The following is an 18,138-nucleotide window of genomic DNA, read 5'->3' as shown; positions in this document are numbered from 1 at the left end:
ACGGACTCACACTGAAACGGTGTATATACCCCTGCTTGTTGGAGGCCCATATACTTGTTTCCACCCACACTTGACAAGAAACAAAGACTGATGCGCAAAATAGAATTTATCCCTAAATGGAGACGCAACTACCTCGCGACATTTCTAACTCGCCAAGTGGGCAGGGCCGGGGGATCCACGCAGCTCTACGGGGACGAATATCTCTTAAAAATCACGGCTACCTTGTGAGAATTCGAGCTCGTCTAATTTAATTGGATACTGCCAATGGAGAGCCCAGAGTGTAATTTGAAACTATACGGGGACGGCTATAATTTTGAAATTTTCTTTGACGCCAGTAAACTGCTGGTATAGCGTCCTGAAGGACCCATGTTTGATCGCGCGCCTCCGTCGCGAATAATCAGCGGCATTTGTCATCCGTCTCTTCCCTTCTTTTGTAGTGAGGCCAGAGGCGGCAGATAAAGCACTCCTGTCCTTCCTGGCACGTGGACCCATTGCTCTATTTTCACTTTCACTCCGTAATGGGCGGCTCACAGCACGAAAATAAAAGCCTTGTGTAACTTGGTACTACACTTACGGCCTATGCGATGACACGCACAGAATACGCTCAAGTGCCCTGTCTTTTCTACGCGCAGTGAATACAACAAAAGAGAAGAATGTGCAACGACAGGCTGGCTCAGCAGACGCCAAGTATATGTACAGTCGTCAAAAGTGTTAACAATCACGAAAAAGCGGGTGCAGCCTACGCACGGAGTGGCAGGTTACGATAGCCGGCGGCGCATCTTCGGCGGCTGATAATCGGTGCCCCATGGCTGACTTTCTGCAGTCGGCAGCTCCAGCGCTTGCGCGCAACCTCTCTGATTACCCAGGGCGCTATAGCAAGCTGCCTACCTGTGCATATGCTGGTACCTTTTTCTTTGTTGTTGTTAACTTTTGATGACTGTACGCATACTTACCGCAGTAGTCTCCGCTCTTTCAAATATCTGCACTCCGCTGGCCGGGGAATGTGTCTTTGGACCTGCCAGGTGGTTGGAAGCGTCAGCAATATCGCGGTCGAGGCGAGTAGCCAGTTCCTTCAGTGCCAGGAAGGGCAGCTCGCGGGAGGAGTCTCCCATGTTCGCGAACCAAGACTAGTGATTGGCACAAACGTGTCAGTCTAAAGGAAGCACCATGTTGTAGGCAATAGCCACGTCGAGTGGCTCGGACGAAACTCGGCTTCCACGGTCGCGCGACGAGCTGCTCGAGCCGGGAACCCGCGTGGCTCGTGTCTGGAGCTGAGCGCCGTCTCGAAGCAGTGTTCGCCAGGTTGCAGTAAGCCTCTCCTGTGTTCTGATTTTCAACGCACCGCTGTGAAATAAAACGGCCGAACTATCGATTTATAGGGTACCCGGTACGAGAGGCACGCACTGGTGCAGCGGTACGTCTATAAAAAAATTATTCATTCATTGAAATGATGATGACGTTTCTTGGGGAACGGCACATAGTCAGGCATCGGCCAATCATCATGGCAAGAAATTAATGTTAACTCCCTATAGGGTGCAGCCTAATGCCAGTTTAAATTTAAATGCCCTGCAGAAGATGATAATGATGCACAGCCTTTGTTGATTGAAGGACAGCCCCTATGCCGTTAGTAGGAATAGCGAGGCAACACGCAATTAGTCTGGGTCAGACTCAGCTGAAGACACGAAGAGGCTCGCTATGGGGAGTACAGCAGATTAGCTAACGGGGGGCAGGCCTCTCCTCACACAACTCCCACGGAACCTCGCGTCATAGCATAGTTGCGTAATTATGTAGAAATTCAAGGCCATGGTCATGTGAGTCAAGAGGGGCTGCGCGACGCAAGTTTCCACGGCCTTCCTGAAAAGCCTGCCGTAATGCCACATTAAGTGGGACAGGTTTGGTAGAAACTGAGAGTAGTTGAACGGACAAATTGGGGGAAGGGGGGGGGGGGGTTGCTTGTGCAAAGGTATGGGGAGTGAGGGCAGCGCTTGTCACAGCTTTGTGGTGGTGAAAAAGCATGTTTATTTAAGCCGACTAAAATAAATAAAAAAAGCCGGGTGGCCTCTTCTCAATTGAGAAAGCCGCGAACGACTGCTGCTGCTCTAGCCCGGGAGAACAGGTGTTCCGGAGTCCCGAGCTGAGAGCTGGTCAGCCCGCACTCCCAGCTGGTCAGTCGGCGTGGTATTCTGGGGAGAGCTTGGGTTTCTTGGCCTGGGGATGGACGGTTGTCTGGTTTGCTTCCTCGAGTGCAATGATACGTTGTGAGATGGATTCAGTAAGGCGGAGTAGGGAGTCATTGGTTTCTTTGAACGTTTTGTTGAGGGTAAGCAGAGCGTCCGTTATGTGTTTTTCGACCATGGGAAGGTCTTGAGTTCTGATTTTCTTGTTGACGAGAGACGTGTCAAGCTCGGGCGTTAGAGAAGGTGAGGAGGGGGCAGTAAGTGAGGGGTTGGCAGTTCATTTGGGGATTTTTGGGAGGCGCGGTTGGCTGCTTTGAGAGCTTCTATGCGCGCGAGAATTGTGGCGTTTTGCTGCTTGATTTCTGCAAGTAGGCGGAGGGAAATTCGGAAGTAGGTGTGACAGGCGGATGGTGGAGAGGACGTGTAGGGAGGGAAGGGTAGACGTGAGGAGTGGGAGTGCCTGATAATATGGCAGACCAGCTCAGCTGTTGTGAGTTGTCGGCTCTAGTGGATGGTGGGGCGCCCCCGGAATAGGAGGCACGAGATTTGGACACTGGGTGAGCGAGAAACAGTCTTTGAACAGTCTTTGCCTGCTGTGGTGTCACGGAAGATTGCAAAGTTCGCAGCTGGGCGGACACATGTGGTCTTTTTGGGGGTCACTCAGTCCCTTAGGGTGGTCGGGGTTGGGACACACGTCTTGTCGATGTTTGACGTCACCGGACAGTCGACACGCCTTCACGGTGTGCTGAAAGAGGCGACAGCGGTAGAGAATTATTCCAACCTTTACATAAAATGGTTCGTGGGGCCGTTGGAATGCCAGTAAGGTCGGAGTGGTGTGGCCCGTTAGGCGAGCATTTAGGAGCTGAGGTTTGTTGGCTTGCAGTAGTTCGAAGAGTTTTTCGGGGGTGATGTCCGAGTCTGGTCCGTGGATGACACCGCGGCTGATGTCCGGTGGAGGTTTATATACGGCATAGTTCGTAATCTGCTGCTCGAAATGGTATGGTCTTTATAGTGCTGAGTCCGAGCGCGTATTCCTCGTGTAATTCCTCCTGGAAGTGCATGTAGAAACATTACCCGGAAACGTTTCCCCCGCGTGACTATAGTGTTTGCGAATTCAGAATTTTAGGTGCGGAGTACCTTAGGACCGCACAATGTCCGTCCGCGTTCGTGCGCATAGCATTTACAATCGCAAAAAATCACACAGGCACCGGCAGGATTCGAGCCTACATGTGTCTGGTAGACCAGACAAAGTTAGTGTCAGTCGTCTTACCCAATGGGCTACGCTCATGAGTTAGTACCCGAGAGTCAAACGGGTACTGCCTCGCCTGTAACGGTGCGGAGTACCTTAGGACCTCCTAATGTCCGTCCGCGTCCATCCGCGGGCACACCACCATCAAGCGAAATTCGATTTGAGCCGTGAGTCGCAGTTTCATTTAGGAAATGATCAAGGTGCAACTCACGGCTCAAATAAAATGACCGTCGGGGAGCAAATCGGATGTCGCTCGGGGCGCAACTTGGATGTCATTTCGAGTCCCCGTACTCCGCAACCTCGCCATCACCCACGGAGTGAAGATGCTGCCATTTTTCTCCGTTCAAAGGAACACACTACGCAAACCATGCTACCTGACGACGGCTACTTGTGGGTCACGGCAAGCGCATAAAAATGTAGTACAGGTGGGTCAAAAAACATATTTTAATCTCCAACCCCTTTTGCCGACGCTTTCAGACAGGAATGTGAGTTCAGCACGGGGGGTGTCATAAATAAGTTTGGGTAGGGTTGTTAAGAGTAGAAATGCTGTTGCGCAACCACCCGGATTGATTTCTGAATAGGGCGCAGGGTTGGCAAGCATGCAATGTCAGCTGCCGTGGCAGCTGCTCGCCAACATTGGGGCTTTCTGGCGCATCGTGCTCGAACTGGCGGTGGCACAAAGAAAACGCATGATGCTCTCGCTCCCCCTTTGAGGGGAACATTCGGGACATTCCAGTTTAAAGTTGTCTACACCCTAACTACATACACTAGGCAGGTGACGACGGTGATCAATCGTAGCGGGAGTGCGCGAAATAAAAGTTTAACGAACCGGTATTTGCAGAGGTCCTCGGCACATTTTTGTGCGCGGCAGCAAAAACTATCCACCATGTAGGGCTTTACCTTCCTGAAAGGATATTTCCCAAGTAGTCTCCACTTATACAGCCTACACGTGTGGGGAATTGGCTCAGAACTATTGAGGGCTTCATGCGCCATGCTAGGAATGCCAGTATGTGTCCCACTGTGCTTTATTTTGCTCGAAGGACAGCCTCTGGCTCACACCCACTTATACAGCATGCGCGTGATGGGGATTGGCTAAGAGGGCTTTATGTGGCATTCTAGGAATGCCACTATGTGCCACAATGGGCTTCATTTTGCTCGAAGGACAGCCTCTGGCTCCCACCCACTTATACAGCATGCGCGTGATGGGGATTGGCTAAGAGGGCTTTATGCGCCATTCTAGGAATGCCACTATGTGTCCCAATGGGCTTAATTTTGCTCGAAGGACAGCCTCTGGCTCCCACCCACTTATACAGCATGCGCGTGATGGGGATTGGCTAAGAGGGCTTTATGTGGCATTCTAGGAATGCCACTATGTGCCACAATGGGCTTCATTTTGCTCGAAGGACAGCCTCTGGCTCCCACCCACTTATACAGCATGCGCGTGATGGGGATTGGCTAAGAGGGCTTTATGTGGCATTCTAGGAATGCCACTATGTGCCACAATGGGCTTCATTTTGCTCGAAGGACAGCCTCTGGCTCCCACCCACTTATACAGCATGCGCGTGATGGGGATTGGCTAAGAGGGCTTTATGCGCCATTCTAGGAATGCCACTATGTGTCCCAATGGGCTTAATTTTGCTCGAAGGACAGCCTCTGGCTCCCACCCACTTATACAGCATGCGCGTGATGGGGATTGGCTAAGAGGGCTTTATGCGCCATTCTAGGAATGCCACTATGTGTCCCAATGGGCTTCATTTTGCTCGAAGTACAGCCTCTGGCTCCCACCCACTTATACAGCATGCGCGTGATGGGGATTGGCTAAGAGGGCTTTATGCGCCATTCTAGGAATGCCACTATGTGTCCCAATGGGCTTCATTTTGCTCGAAGGACAGCCTCTGGCTCCCACCCACTTATACAGCATGCGCGTGATGGGGATTGGCTAAGAGGGCTTTATGCGCCATTCTAGGAATGCCACTATGTGTCCCAATGGGCTTAATTTTGCTCGAAGTACAGCCTCTGGCTTACACCCACTTCTACAACGTGCACGTGTGGGGGATTTTACTCGAAGTGCAGCCTCTGGCTGACACCCACTTATGCAACATGCACGTGTTGGGGATTGACTAATAATTATTTAGGACTTTAGCACCATACTAGGAATGCCACTATCTGTCGCACTGTGCTTCATTTTCCTCGATGGACAGCATACGGCTCACATCCACTTATACAGCATAAACGTGTGGGGAATTGGCTAAGAACTATTGAGGGCTTTATGAACCATACTAGAGATGCCACGGTGTGTCACACTGTGCTTCATTTTCTTCGAAGGACAGCGTCTGGCTCACACCCACTTATACAATATACGGTTTACAACATACGATTGCAAGGAACCGACTAGAAATTTATAAAGGCTCCAGCCACTCCACGCCCCTCTTCTAGTGCAAACTCCTTCCACATAAAATAGATGAACCACTATTGTCTGTCTTTGAGGCATTCAAACTAAAATCGCAGATGAAAAAAAAAAAAATCCCGGGCCATTTCCACTAACGTGAAATTTGGGGAGGCGAAGCGTGCAGTGTATAAGTGCATTCTTGGTGCCTTGGCGTTTTCCCGATGGAGATGAAGTTTTTGGGGGTAGAGGTAAAAAAACGTATCTTTTACGTACATACATAATTTTTGCGTACGTACAAACATGTAGCTTTGCTGTAAGTCTCGTGTCTTTGAAGCACCAAACGTTCTAGCTCGAGGCGTTGGAAAACAAATGGCCCTGTGTGTTCGCTTACTACGCGTTTTTCCCACAGGAATGAAACGTTTTAGTGCGAGGCATTGGAAAACTAGTGCCCCGGTGTGTTGTTTAAATAGGTTCTAGCGCAAGGCGTTTGAAAACAAGTGCCCAGATGTTTAGTGTCGTGATTACGTGATACTACGACGATTGAGACGACGAAGTGAGACGCCGACAGCCCGCGCCCCTAAAGAGCTTCGCCTTTAGAAACTAATGCATTTCTCCATTGACAGGTTATCGACCGAAAAGCGTTGATAAGGTTTCTGAACGCACAGTGCGTGCGCAAGCGCGAAATCAGGCTTCCCTTACGTCAAAATGGTTATTTAAAAGCGCGTAAAAGGAACGGTTCTATATAAGGCATTCACGCGTCGATTATGAAGAAGGGGAACTCTAGAGGACATGTTAATATCATAAACCACGAATCGGTATACGTTTAGGCCATTCGCAGATGCGTTTCCTTGGTGCGCGAAAAATCGCCGCATGGCTTCGTTCTACGTTGAGATTTGGGTATTTGAAGGTTTGAAAATCGATTGGAATGCACTTTAAGCGAAGGTTTGACGCAATTTTAGCGAATACTTTTACATAGTTTTGACGCAGTTTTGATATAAAAAAAGCTTTCGCGCTTCTCTCAAATTTCATTTGAAGGAATGGTGAAGTTTTCAACCGCAGAGCTGTTTAGGCCGAAAAAATCTGCCTGACGTGGACAGAAAATTATTGTTGTTGTTGTTTCCCGTCTCATGGCGCAAACCCACGCGAGAGATTGGCCAGGAATCGAGCATGAAGGTATGCCGCCCGCTCTCAACTTAAAAGTATATTGTCACGAAGACAAGGACGATGCAGTTGTGTTGAATGAGAAACACGTTTATTGGAGCGAACTTGTGCTCCCCTAACAACTCAAAAGAATACAGAGGCGGCGAAGCAGCGGTCAACAAAGTGACTTGCACAGGCGAGTGTCGTCGAATCGAATGCCCCGGCGTCCGCACTGCAGGCCTTTTATCTTTCGGCGCGCGTGGTTCTCGAAACGTCGATTCGCATCGAGAACATAGTAGATCCAGGAAGATCATTCTGGGCCGTTCACGTTAGATCGGAACGCTCTCCCCATCACAACAGATAACGCATGCGGCACAGAAAGAAAGAATGGAACACGCGCTTCCCTTGGCGCAGAGATAACGCAGACCGGCGCAGCCGGGCGGTAAAAGCAAAACACAAATAAGCAAACCCAATGTATGGTTCGCGGCATTACCCCCCCTCTAAGAGTGCATCGACCCGATGCTAATATAAGCGACAGTCCGAACAAATGAAAATAAAAGTTCGTCATCGTCCGTAGAAAGGTTTTAGGCGAACCACGTGGACGACTTCAGGCCGCCTGCGTTGTCGTGATGTGCCGGAGTCACCATCAGGGATCACTTCGTAGGTAAGTTGGCCAACACGTCGTAGAATCTGGTAGGGTCCGAAATAGCGTCGCAGGAGCTTCTCACTGAGTCCGCGTCGTCGAATGGGACTCCAAACCCACACACGATCCCCTGGTTGGTACTCGGCGTCTCGGCGTCGGAGGTTGTAGCGGCCCGCATCCACCAGCTGCTGGTCCGTTATACGAACTCGAGCGAGCTGGCGGGCCTCCTCCGCACGTTGAAGATATCCGTGGACGTCGGCGTTGAGGTCGTCGTCTTCTACGTGCGGAAGCATGGCGTCGAGCATCGTAATCGGCCTTCTACCGTAGACAAGCTCGAACGGCGTCAGCCACCCCGCGCAAGCTTGATGATCGCCGTCTACTGTGAGGATGCTGCTTCTGACATCGACGCTATCGTAGAGAGTGATCGAAGGTTGCTTCTCGACCGCGGTGTCTCCGTCGCAAGAGGCACTGCGCACTTTAAGCAACGCCAATCTCACGTTTTGGTCACTAATTTCACCGAAGAGTACCAGCATTTAAACAAGGGAGCTGCAATTGCGTTCCTCGAAGAAACGCTAGAAGCAAGTGATGTGATCGCAGTCGCCGACTTTGAACGCACACTCGTAGAAACATTCAAGCTCCCGCAGCCATTCGACGTGAATCCGGCGCTACCGCAAGAACAACGGAAAAAATTATTGGCTTTGCTGCGTCGCTATAGCGAATGTTTTTCGTCGAGCGCAAAACTACGTCAGACCCCTCTAGCGAAGCACCGAATAATAACCGAAGATGGAGCCCGACCTACCCGACAGTCACCGTACCGCGTCTCTTCACACGAACGGGAAGCCATCCGGACTCAAGTCGACGACATGCTGAGCGATGACATTATACAGCCATCGAAAAGCCCCTGGGCTGCGCCCGTCGTACTCGTAAAGAAAAAAGACGGCACATTAAGGTTTTGCGTTGACTACCGGCGACTGAACAAAATCACGAAAAAGGACGTGTACCCCCTCCCCCGAATCGACGACGCCCTCGACCACCTCTGCCACGCGAAGTACTTCTCATCGATGGACCTGAAGACCGGCTACTGGCAAATAGAAGTGGACGAGAGAGACCGAGAGAAGACTGCATTTATAACCCCAGACGGCCTATACGAGTTCAAGGTGATGCCGTTTGGGCTGTGCACAGCACCAGCGACGTTTCAAAGAGTCATGGACACTGTGCTAGCTGGCCTTAAGTGGCACACCTGCCTCGTATACCTCGACGACGTAGTGGTATTCGCCCGGACTTTCGACGAACACCTTGCAAGGTTGGAGTCTGTACTCGAGGCCATTCGTACGTCGGGGTTGACGCTGAAGCCTGAAAAGTGCCGTCAACAAGGTCAACAAAGTGACTTGCACAGGGTCAACAAGGTCAACAAAAGCGGTCAACAAAGTGACTTGCACAGGCGAGTGTCGTCGAATCGAATGCCCCGGCGTCCGCACTGCAGGCCTTTTATCTTTCGGCGCGCGTGGTTCTCGAAACGTCGATTCGCATCGAGAACATAGTAGATCCAGGAAGATCATTCTGGGCCGTTCACGTTAGATCGGAACGCTCTCCCCATCACAACAGATAACGCATGCGGCACCGAAAGAAAGAATGGAACACGCGCTTCCCTTGGCGCAGAGATAACGCAGACCGGCGCAGCCGGGCGGTAAAAGCAAAACACAAATAAGCAAACCCAATGTATGGTTCGCGGCAATATAACTATCCATTTACATCCAGTAACAGCGCGTGATTACAAGAAAGAATTGGTTAAAAATTAAAAGTTGCGGTTGAATTTGAGAAAACGTACCCGTAATAATCAAATCTAACAGGGCAGACGCCTGGTCTCGGACACATATGCATGAATGGCTGCAGCCACCCCTCTGTGACAATATCCCAGTGATGTGGGCCCTAGCGACAGTAGTACGGGCATGGAGCTGGGAAGTCCAATTTGTTTTAATGGCCTGGCAAGGTGACGTCCGATCATTGAAAAACCATGGCAATGTAATAAGAAGTGCTCTAGTGTCTCACGTTCACCGCAAATAGCACATAGGGTGGAGGAGGGGAGACCAGATCTGTGCATGTAGAAGTTCAGCTAGGGAACCCTACATCTGAAGTTGGTTAGTGTGACCTCGCGTTGACGAGATTCATACTACGAGCGCACGTGAGCACGCGCCTCGCGGCGACCGCAAAGCATCGTCCAGGCTTGGCCCTTCTCACAATAGCCTCTGATAGACCCCCGGCGCCGCCCTTCTCGGACCACCCCTGGCCCCACTGCCCTCACGATGACCCAACTCGCTCCCGCGATCAGGCTCCGTAGATTCAAGCAGCTGAAACAACAACGGCTCAAGGCACTCACCCCTTCAGGCCACCTCACCTCCTTCCCCACCCTGACCCGAGCACAAGAAATCTTTTTGAACGAGTTCCTGACCAACATCTGTACGGTACCAGAGACCATTCGACAATGGTATTATCCGCAGCACGCCCCCGAGGTCCCTACTGCCACCATTCCAACGCCGCCGATCTCCACCACCTCATCTGGCACTGCCCCAAGTTTTCTCGATTTCGTACATCCTCTCCCCCTCAACACGACACCTCCCCTTACATCGGCCCAACATCCCTCTCACACGACACACTCTTCGAAATGATCATTTATGTCACAAAAAACAGCCTAGTACGGGCAATTTAGCAGCGGTCAGCACGACTTCTGAAGAGATCCCTTGAAGACGACGTCATAAGGACTGTGCTCCACCTTCCCCATTCCCAAAGTTTGTTGTGTGCATTGAAATCGCCACAGATCACGCGTGGCGGACGAGTGCTGGTGATGATACCTTCAATCCTGGAGGCGTCAAAGGCAGTCCCTGGTTCTAGGTAGCCAGCAATTAGTGTGAACGGTTGAGTGCCAATTATAGTCCTCGCACAGACGTACTCTTCGGTTTGATGAGGTGGAACGTCCACAGCTGCAGCAGGTACATCATTGCGGAAACCTATGAACAGCCGGCTAACACTGTTTAAACGTAGCGAACGAAGAATATAATAATTCTTTAAACGAAAGTGATCTCCGACGCGAGATTCAGATATCACAAGAAATAGGAATTTGTATAAACGTAAAAGTTCCCGAAAGTCGGCAAGTTTTGAACGCAAGCCACAGGCGTTCCAGTGAAAAATTGCACAGTCCTTGAGATGGGTGTTTATGGACACTATCGGAAATGGAGACGGCGGCTGAGTCGTCATAACATTCTCAACTTCAGGGAAGCGCCGAGAGGAAGAGTTAGCCTGTAGCAGTGCCTTGATGGCTGCCAAGAGCATCGGAATAAGCAGATTCACAATGTCGGTCTGGCCGGTCGGGCTTATTGATTCCTCGTGTTCTCTTCGAGAGCGCCGTATCGAGGGAGAGGATCGGTCCCGAGAACTATAGCACCAGAAGGAACTTTTCAATTTTTGGTCTGCGACTGTTCTTGGACTATTCTCGCATAGGACTTTTTCGGAGGTGCCTTTTGAAGTGGTGGGTCATGCATCGACTGCACATCACTGGTAAAGACTAGATCAGGGTTCGGCGGAGGTTCACGTCGACTTGAAACTTTGCCCTGAATTTGCTCTACATGGCAGCACGAACGGCGGAGCTTCCGCACATCGCCAGCGTTCGACAGTGCAAATCCGACCAAGAGAGCAGTCAACATTGGCACGTGATGCATGCTGTATTCTGACGATTTGTACTCCAAAGAACTCCACTCATCACTTCGAGCAGATACGCACGCCTAAACTCCGTGAACGTTATTATATGACAGTAACCCGGCACTCTACTAACGCTGGAAATGCGCCGGCTGCCGAGTTTTGACGAACGGCAGCGCCGCCCATTGCGCAATCGGGCCGGACGCGCCACGCACACGCACTTCCAACAACCGGGCACAACAAGTGCTGACCGCAATGACTCGCTAAACACAGCCGACTGCGCTTGCCGGTGAAAATTTCTACGTGAACAGGCGATTAAGAACTCGGATTCACAACACGACACAGATCACCCCGATTCCGACGTTGTTATGGAGAGCGGCGGACGGGAGAATACGGCGCCCATGGATGAGAGAGAGAGAGAGAGAAATAACTTTATTATGTTTGTTGGGTAGTTGGACGTGGTGGGTGCCCCTAGTCCAGGGCTCCAGTCTCCAGGGCGCCGGTGGCTGCTCTGGCGATCGTTCGGCACTGCTCGTCGTAGTCGGCGCTAGACAGTGCCTCACTCCACTGCTCCTCTGTTAGAGGGTGTTTGTGAATTTTGTGGCACCCTGCTGCCGTATGGTAGAGGGTGGCTACTTGGTTGCACTTGGGGCACAGCTTCGGGTATTGGGTTGGGTACAGTTTGTGTAGACGGGAGAGGTGAGGGACGCACAGAGCGTCATGTTTCGAGCCAGATCACGGGCCCGCAAAACGCGGCACTTGTTCCTAACACTCCACGCGACATATCCACGTGCGACTGAAGCTACGGCGGTGGTCACACGTCCTCACCGGGCCACTGATCGGTCGCACGCAGCGGTGAAAAGCGCACCGTATCGCACTCCCGCTAGCCCTACGAAGCTTAGGCCTACCGCGACCCCGGCATTGTTTACACGGTTTCATTACGCACAACCTCCCGCAGACTCGCGACGCACGGACAGCGGATCCCCTGCAAGCCTTGGCGTCGTCAACTTACGTTCCCTTTTCACAATTGTATATCACGATGGAATCATCGTCCGAACTGGATATGAGCGTTTCCTTATTTGGCAAAAAGTCAATTCTGTTAACGGTCTGTGTTTTCTCCCAACACTTGGGCAACGCGGAAGCTCTCAACAGTTTGGTCTACGAGCTTCATTTTTGCGATGGTTCACATGTAGCCTTCATGGGAGAGTTACGCAGAAGTCGTGTCAGTCGCCTTTCTTCCTATGCTTCGTTGGTTGGTTGGTTGGATCCGGAACAAAAATGGCGCGTACCCACTCTGGGGGATTGGCCAAGTCTTATTGTGATTTCACTGCTGAAGAAGCTTAGTAATTAGTTTCAAAAGAAGGGAAAATAGGGTACAGTGATGCTAAGAATTTTGGAACAAAACAAATCAATACTACTGTACCAACAGGTATTTCAATAAACGATTAAAAATTGGTTGATGCGATTGATTAACAAGGCAAGCGACCTGTTTCGGCCATAAATGTGTGAAGAGCGCGAAAAACATCCTCGTTGCACCAACCAGGCCCGACTGCCCCAAATGACAATAAATTAGGCACCGACAAGGTGAGACCCAGGCGCCGGAGGGGAACCTCCAGGTAACAATTTCGGAGGAAGGAGAACCACCGGCAAGACAACAGGAAGTAATCAAGTGTTTCCTCCTCTTGACAGAAGCTGCAGATGGCCGATGGCACTATGCTTGGTCGGTGTAAATAAAAATTCAAATTAGGTGTTCGACATCGAAAGCAAGTCAGTGTGACCTCGCACAGCCGAGACTGCGCAAAGTCACACTTCCAAGAGTACCGGAGATGCTCAGTCTCAGGGCAGCCAGCGATGCTGTCTGGTGGGAAGCTATCCAGTGAACTGTACCTTCGCAACCTAGTTCCAACAACATAGGCTATTGGGGGCACAGTATCAACAAGAGGACCATTCAGTGCTACTCCTGTCAGGTAATCAGCGGTTTCGTTAAGTTCAACTCCTCTGTGGCCTGGGACCCAGACCAGACGGATTTCCCTGACATGTGCCGGTATAAGCATCGACAGTGATCGGCGAAGTGGAGAAACGGTTGGTGAAGATAAAGCGGAGCAGACCGAAAAAGAATCCGCCACGATGATCACCTGGGAATGCTCTTCGCTGAGCTTTCGAAGAGCGAGCGCGATTCCCAAAAATTCTGCCAAATATATTGACGGGAAATTTGGAAGACGAAGAGGAAATGCCCAGTCAAGCGCAGGTGAAAAGATACCTCCATTATTTTGCCTCGCTTGATTTATTCTAATGAAAGCATAACTCTTCTTGGCCAATCCCCCTAAGTGGGTATGCGCCATTTTTCGGGCCACCACCACCACCTACACCAGCTTTTTTGTCTCGAACAGAAGCATCTGTGGCTATAACCACGTGTGTCGGGAACTCTTCTAGGTAGTTTGCTAAAAGGCCAGATATTGTTCTCTCCGGCAAGCATTTGGCATTGGAGGAGAAAATGTTGACGAAATCAATGTCCACCATCGCAGTGCGATAGTCAAACGTAGGTACAGATAATATGTTGATATTTAAAGGGGCGAGCAAGGACTGGACGAACACTACCTGTGGACGCTTGCACATGGGCCATGATTGGGCAAAAAAGGACGCTGGGGAGTGTACAAAAACCATTTGTGATCGTGATATAGGCAATTCCATTGCAGGAAAGTATGCTTCTACTGTCAACACTTTGAAACGAGATATCAGAGGAAGGATTCGAGCCTCCCAGTACAATACCCGAATGGGGACGTACCTTGGCTATCCCAAACACAAACGCAAAGCTTCCCTTTCTAATGTAATCAATGGTCGGAGTTGTAGCTGGTGCATCCGGACGCCGCCGCCCGTGGATGGGCCCGGCGCCTGACCATCGATGGCGAGGAGCTCCAGTGGAGGACCAGGGTGCGGTACCTGGGGCTCACCCTGGACCACCGACTGAACTTCCGGCAGGCGGCCAAGGAGCTCCGAGCCAGGGCGCAGCTGGCCACCACGGCAGTGCACAAGATGGTGGCCCGGCACAGCGGCTGCTCGCAGCGGACGGCCCTCCGGCTGTACAGTGCCTCGGCGGTGGGTCTCCTTATGTACGCGCTCCCACTGGTGACCCTGCGGAAGCCCACCTGGCGGCAGCTGGAGGGAGACCACCGCAAGGGGGTCCGCGCTTGCCTCGGCCTGCCCCAGAGCTCGCCGTGCGAGAAGACGTGGACCCTAGAGATGACAGCTGACTTGCGGGCACTTGGCCAGATTGACCGGCTGAGACGCGCCGAGGGGGGCGGTCCGCTGCTGCGGCGGCTGAAGAGTCACCACCACTCGCGCATGGGGCGCATGCTGATGCTCTACGAGGAGGTGGTGGCCCCCGTGGACGCGGGACCTCGTGGCCCCGCTCCTGTTCTGGCAGCTGACGTGCGGCTGGACATTCCGGGGCTGCACAGCAAGCGGCGGACACCCCACTGCGGGCAACTGCAGCTGGCCCGGGGTGTCGTCTGGGGCGACCTAGACGGCCACGCCCTAGTATACACAGATTGCTCGGTGCGGCAGCAGCAGGAGTCGGCCGCAGCGGCCGCCGTGCTGGGAGAGGCCACCCGACAGGCGCCGCTGTCCTATGCCTCTTCTTCGGCCACGGCTGAGCTGGTGGGGGTCGGACTGGGCCTGGACCTGCTGCTGGAGATGGAGCCCTTGCCCGAGCGCTGCGCCCTGCTGTGCGACTCCCGAGTGGCCCTGGTGCGTCTTCTCCCGGATGCCACGCACCCTATTGGTGCGTGGAATCCGGGAGAAGGCGGCACAGCTGGCGGACCGGGGCACTCAACTGTGCCTGCAGTGGGTCCCCGCCCACATTGGTCTGGATGGCAACGAGCGGGCGGACGAGCTGGCCGCCGGGGCACACGCGCTGCCTCCGTCGGACATGGTGGCTCAGGCGGCAGCGGACGACGCCCGCCTGCTCATCCAGCGACACATCCGGACCAGGCACCCGGACCCGCGGCTGCGTGTCGGAGGGGGCCTGCCGCCTGTGCGGGGCTCACGCCTGCCTCGACGACTGCGGTCGGCCATCCTGCGCCTCAGCATGGGGGTCGTGTGGACGGCGGAGCGGAAGCACCGTCTGGGGCTGGCGGCCAGCCCCGCCTGCACTCACTGCCAAGCACCCGTGCAGTCCCTGCCGCACGTACTATACGAGTGCCCCAAGTTTGCGGCAGGGCGGGCAGAGCTGCTGGTCGTGTTTCACGGAGTGCGGCCACTTAAGGAGCTGCTTTGACCCCCGGGCAATGCTAGGGAGCGAGACAAAGTGCTCGAGGCCCTGGGTACATACCTGCGGGCCTCGGGGCTGCACAGCGCACTCCACTACAACTCTGCCTAGCTGCCCAGATTGTGTTGGAGTGCTGCTGCTGCTGAAGCAGCATCTGTACTTGTGTGTGCGTGTGTTTGTGTGTGAGCCCTTTTACATGTGTGCTAAACATTGTCCTTTGTAGATTCATGTGTTGTCTATATCTGTAGTGTTTCTCTGTAATGTTACTTTTCTCAATGTGTAACTCCTTTTTTTTCTTATTCCCCCTTTTCCTTTTTTTCTCTTTTGTGTTTTATATTTACCCTTGTGTGTGTTATATACATTGTAGTGTCAACCTTCTCCCCTATCCCCCTATTCCTAAATATTCTTCCCCCCCCCTCCTACACCAGCAGGCGTTCCGGTGTCCGCCCCCTAGGCGAGACAATTTACGCCTGTTGGTGGATTTTCCTTTTCCTACGAACAATAAATAAATACATACTAGAAAAAGGATACAGCCGAATTCCAGAATAGGGCGCACGTACATGCGATAGAGCATAAGGAGGACGTCTCTGCGCATACCCGATTTCTTATTAAAATATCTCTGCAACACCGAAACCGCTCTCCCCCCTTTCACCGCAATGAAGTCAATATGAAGACACCAATTCAGAATGCTCTCATACAACACTCCTAGAGATTTCAGAGAGGTAACCTGCGGTATTGATTTCTGTCTGTATGTCAGATCAATCGAAACTGGGTCTTTTACTGGGAATGCCAAGAGGGAACACTTGTCGACATTTAAGGATAGGCAGAGGCCATCCAGCCATGACTCCAAGGTTGACATATAAAGTTGCAGTGACTGAAACAAGACATGTATATTGCTTGAAGAGCTAAAAAATGCCAGATCGTCGGCATACAAGTACGACTGTACGCCCGCAATAACGGGAACCTCGCTGAGTAAGACATCAAATAAAACCGGAGAAAGAACGGATCCTTGAGGTAAGCCTCGCGTTTCATTGTAATGTGAGGAGGTAACGCCGCACTGAGCAAAAAAAATTTGCGACCGGTTAAACAGACCATCGCCTTTTCTTCGGCGCCAAAACACTCGAGATGATGGCTTTTGTTGGCTGAGCCATACTGGCTACGTGCTCGTGCGAACGCGACAATCGCGGTCGACTGAAGCCGCAAGTCGCTCACAGCAGACTGTGATGCAGTTTCGGTTTCGGTTGCGGTTCAATCTCAAGACCAAATTTAGGCTTCTTTGGTTTTCGATGAAAAGTACAGTAGGCTAGCGATAATTCAAACTCGGATAGCTCAGAACTTCCGGTTAATTCAAACAAATTTTAAAATTTTGGTGGGCCAGCAATGTTTTCAATGTACTTTTAAACCACTTAATTCAAACTGCTCTATTGCGTAAGATCGGTTATATCGTACTTTTTGCTTGTCCTTGGCGGCAAACATATGCTGAATTTGCCTCTTCTAGCTGAACATTGCTGGGAATGTGAAGTTCTTGACCAGTGCAGAAAACTGTCGCAGTAAACTGGCTGCCCTTGCTGCCATCAAAAACTTTCTCTGGAACTCTCATGCAAAAAAGACGAAGCAGTCATCCATTCGTAACTTTTCTTTTCAAAGCGTCAACAGCACCTCAGTATTGCGTGTGACTATAATATTGTATTATTAAATACAGGTGAATGTTTCATTACAACATAAGCTCCTATGTTGCCCCGAGTTATATTTATGAGAGCGTTCTGATCCTGGGCCCCCCTTCGAGTTTCAATTATCGCGAGTCTAGCTGTAGTAGTAAAACTTTTTATTGATAGGGGTGAGGGGAGTTAAAGAATTGCGGTGATACAAGGGCAATTATCGCATTTTGTGCCCAATTCACAGTAACCTAAAACAATAAAAATCAGGCAGTGAACGCATCGTCTTTGTCGTCTATCACGCGCTGACTCGTGCTCTCGTGATCCGTTGCTACCTGCGCTCGTGCCCAGACCAGCCATTCGAACGTCTCGAAGCTTCACTGGTCGCGGCTGAATCTTGGAAGACTGGGCCTTGCGTTCGATCAAGCTAACGAGGGCGTCGCTTAGACAGACCGGCACATCTTACACTGGTTTCCGTCTTTGGACGCCACTGCGCCTACGATGGGACCGTGAGTGATTGATTACGCTTCTGTCAACGACTGAACGCGTATGCCGCAAGCGTATCCCCCCCCCCCCCCCCCCCGTTAGAATTTCTACGCTGCCGGGCCTCGAGCTGAGGTGCTCCGAGAATTGGCTAACAGAGAGAGAGAGAGATGTTTACGTAACATTCGAGCAATAATGTGAGAGTGGTTGTCCAGTGCTGGTTCCTCAGCGCTTCCGCGGCCCTGTTCACAGCAGGATTTGGTCCTTAGGTCGACAACTAGCAGCAGTTGCTCTGAAAGCTCAGGCAAATTAGGGTGCAGGGGTGGAGCGTCTGGGTTCTTTTGCAGTGGAATAGTGTGTTTCGGTGTTCCAATTATAGGAGTGCTGACGCAAAATTTTCGTGTTACGTTTTTTTTCGCTGCTATGGGTGCCTGTTAGCCCACTA

This window comes from Haemaphysalis longicornis, unplaced genomic scaffold (genome assembly GCF_048455015.1).
Source record: "Haemaphysalis longicornis isolate Haplotype H1 unplaced genomic scaffold, Haemaphysalis longicornis Haplotype H1 scaffold_9, whole genome shotgun sequence".
NCBI classification, from domain to species: domain Eukaryota; kingdom Metazoa; phylum Arthropoda; class Arachnida; order Ixodida; family Ixodidae; genus Haemaphysalis; species Haemaphysalis longicornis.
Note: the sequence above shows the minus strand (reverse complement) of the source record.